Source organism: Lactuca serriola, chromosome 7 (assembly GCF_051521515.1).
Source record: "Lactuca serriola cultivar US96UC23 chromosome 7, Lser_US96UC23_V15, whole genome shotgun sequence".
Lineage (NCBI taxonomy): Eukaryota > Viridiplantae > Streptophyta > Magnoliopsida > Asterales > Asteraceae > Lactuca > Lactuca serriola.
The window spans coordinates 17,957,098-17,960,644 of NC_136414.1; the positions used below are offsets into that span (position 1 = coordinate 17,957,098).

General features: G+C 36.2%; 1 pseudogene; it reads left to right on the forward strand.

Annotated features, from left to right (window-relative positions):
* The first annotated feature begins 1,294 nt into the window (after positions 1-1,294).
* Positions 1,295-2,803, forward strand: LOC145062949 (acyl-CoA--sterol O-acyltransferase 1 pseudogene; annotated as a pseudogene).
* The last annotated feature ends 744 nt before the right edge of the window (positions 2,804-3,547 follow it).

Here is a 3,547-nt window from a genome sequence, read left to right on the forward strand (position 1 = left end):
AGTATCTAATCCAACGGTTGGGGACTCTTATCCGCATAAACCTAATATCGACAATATTTGTGTCGCCGCTAAAAGTCTAAAAAAGTCGCCGCTAATAGTGGTCTAACAAAAGATGCAGTACCCTTCCCTCCAGATAGTCGCCGCTGTTGATTCGTGTCGCCGGTAAAGCATACATTATCGCCGCTAAAAGCGTCGCTGCTAAAAGCTATCGTAGATAAAAAAAAAACGGACACATACGTTTCCTATTTTCCATCTGTTTTGTTTCCTGTGACGCTCCTGCTCCAATCGGTGCCCCATTTTGCTGCTATCGATTCCTTGATTCCAACAAGATATCTCCCCACATTGTGAGACTAAGGATCAATGGTGTTTAGGGCTTTAATTAAACGGGTTGAGTCACGATTTCTAGCTCCATCTCGGGAAGAAATGTAAGTTGAAGCTCTTATATCTCTTTGTCTTTGTATGCTAACTTCGATTTCTAGCTGCATTTGATGACTAATTGCAAATTATTTTTCAATTTCAATGTTTTTGGTAGTGTTGTCTTTGGGTTTACAAGTGAGGGTATTTTCCGATGAAGACCAATTTTTCTGGCGACATATTTGTTGATTTCCGCCACTGTAGGTTCTATTATTTCAATTTATTGTGAAATTTGAGTTTAATTGCAAGCTATGTGTAGCTGTATCAATTATGTGAAAATTATCATATGTATGTATAGTATCGTCGGGAGCATACATGATGGTCAAAGTGGAAACGGAAGTGATGGGTAGTATCGTCGGGAGTATACATGATGGTCATTTATTCTGATGTCATAACTGTTGGTTATTATTGCTTGAGGTGATTTTTTGATGAACGAAACAAGGGAGATAAAGAGTAACGTGTAAGTCTTGAAAGGAAAGATGTTGAGGTGGGATATTAATTTTTTTTTAATAACGTAAACAATAAATATGCAATAAAAATTCAAAAAGGAAATAAAAAGGGCAAAATACTTTTTTTAAGTCGGAAGGAGACTAAGTATGCAAAAAAAAAAAACATAGAATATGGACCGCGCGAGTTGAAAAAAAATAGTAATCAATGTACAAATTATCTCAAACTACAGGGACTATTTTTGTAATTTACTCAATAATTTATATTGTTCTAAAATACGGTAAAAGAACATCCTAATAAATAAACGTATATACTTGAGGGACTTATCTGTAACTAATAAAATTTAAACAATGATTGTTGAAAATATGTTTATAATAAGCGATTAATATAATAAAGAATTAAAACCAAAGCATAGTAATGACAGTGAGTAGACGTGTGAAAGAAAATATATGCAATTAAAGAGTTGAGTGGTATTTTTATGGGTGCGATTAGAATCCCCCGTCCACAAAGCCTCTGCATATTGAAGATCTTGAGAAAGGAGAAAAAAAAACTCAACTCAAGTCAACAATGGAGGGGGAGATGAAAAACTTCGTATTTGTATGGACAACAGTCTTGGCATCTCTCCTTCTCTGCCGCAAAATCAGTAAAGTTATAGCACCAGGTACAACACGTCTTTTAGCATTCATCCCTGTCTTCTGCATCTTCTTCTACCTCCCTCTCCTCCTTACTGCTGTTCATCTCTGCGGTACTACTTCTTTCTTCATAACCTGGCTTGCAAACTTCAAACTGCTGTTGTATGCGTTTGATAAAGGTCCTTTGTTTTCAAATCCACCTCTCCCTTTGTCCAAATTCATCCTCACTGCTTGCGTCCCGATCAAAATCAGCGATAAATCCCAAAATAAGAAGATATCGACTCAAGTTAATGGAAAATCTGACGAATCTCAAGCTAATGGACGCCGATCAGAAGGAAAATCTGACGAATCTCAAGTCAATGGAAAATCTGAAGAATCTCAAGCAGGTGGAGCTTCGAAAAAGGGAAACAAATCGCCGATCAATTACTCTGTCAAGTTTATGGTGTTTGTTTTGTTGCTGAAGATTTATGAATATGGAGATCAGTTACACCCTCTAATGAAAATGGCTCTGTTTTGTGTTCATATTTATGTGGTTCTAGATGTAGGTTTAGCCATGGTTGCGTATTTAGCTCGAGCTATTGTTGGTTTCGAGCTCGAACCACAGTTCGATGAGCCGTATCTGGCTACATCTCTACAAGATTTTTGGGGAAAGAGATGGAATCTAATGGTTACAGGTATACTTCATCCAACGGTGTACCTTCCAGTCCGATCAATCTCCGGTAGATTTCTATCGAGAGATTTAGCCTCGCTTCCGGCAGTAACGGCCACGTTTATCGTCTCCGGTTTGATGCACGAGTTAATATTTTATTACCTTGGACGACTAAAACCCACATGGGAAGTCACATGGTTCTTCGTGATTCACGGCGTGTTGGTGAGTTTGGAGTTGGTGGTTAAAAGGGCGGTGGGTGGAAGATTCCGTCTGCCGGCGGTGGTTTCCGGGCCGCTGGCGTTGGGTGTGGTGATGGCCACCAGCTTCTGGTTATTCTTTCCGCCGTTCTTGCGGTGTGAGACGGAACTCCGGTCGTGTAAAGAATTGGTTGCGTTCATGGAACTTGTTGTTCGTGGAAGATTTGTTGGTCCAAATGACGTATCTTGCCCTTACTATTGAAGCTAAACCCTCCAAAGATAGGAGGGTATATAAGACTTTTTGCTTTTAATTTCTTATTTATTACTTACTTCAGCTTACATAAAATTGTTGGTGTATTTTCTCTTTTCTTTTATCCTTTTTAAGCCTATCACGTTAGCTTTCAATATTAATCCAAAACATACATGTAATAATTTAAAAATAATTATCAAATTCTCTTCTTTCATTTTCACAATCTCATCACGGTAGCTTTTATTTTTATGTGGACATGTATTTTAAATATGGATGAGTCTATACGTATCTTTTGATCATGTATTGTATTTTCTTTTTAAGTTTTTTTTTCTATTGTTTTTTCTTAGGGGTATTCGATTTTGGTTTAAAATGTCCTTAATATTATTTTTTGACATTCTAGGGTATAAAGTCCATTTTTACTTGTTCAAAAAATCATTATCATAAAATCAAAAAGGTCGTCCGGTAATACTTGTGACGTGTCAACCCGGTTGGCATTTTTAATTATTATTATTAACATGGCGTCCACAAGGATTTTCACAAACAAATTTATTTGTTTTACTTATTATTATTATTTTGACACGGTGTCAAGAACATTTGAATATTAAGAACAAGAATATTTGAATGTTGAAAAGTAAGAACATTAGCCCATAAACAAACATATAGTTTACTATTCAAATCGAGTAAGCATGCAAATGCTCTTCCTCTTTATTTCTATAAACTCTTAAACCTCCAAATGCTTTTAATCACACAATGACCTGTGATGAAATCAAAACCAAGAATATTTTACATTCAAACTTCCAAACAAGCCTCAAAAAATCTGGAATGGAAGCCTAAATTTTGAACAACAACCCAGAAAAAAGCAAAACCTAAAATCTGAAATCGAAGCTTGAACTCTAAACAAACTTTTTCCAAACTTTTTGTCCAAAGTTTTTTCAGATCAAAGACATAAAACTGGAAA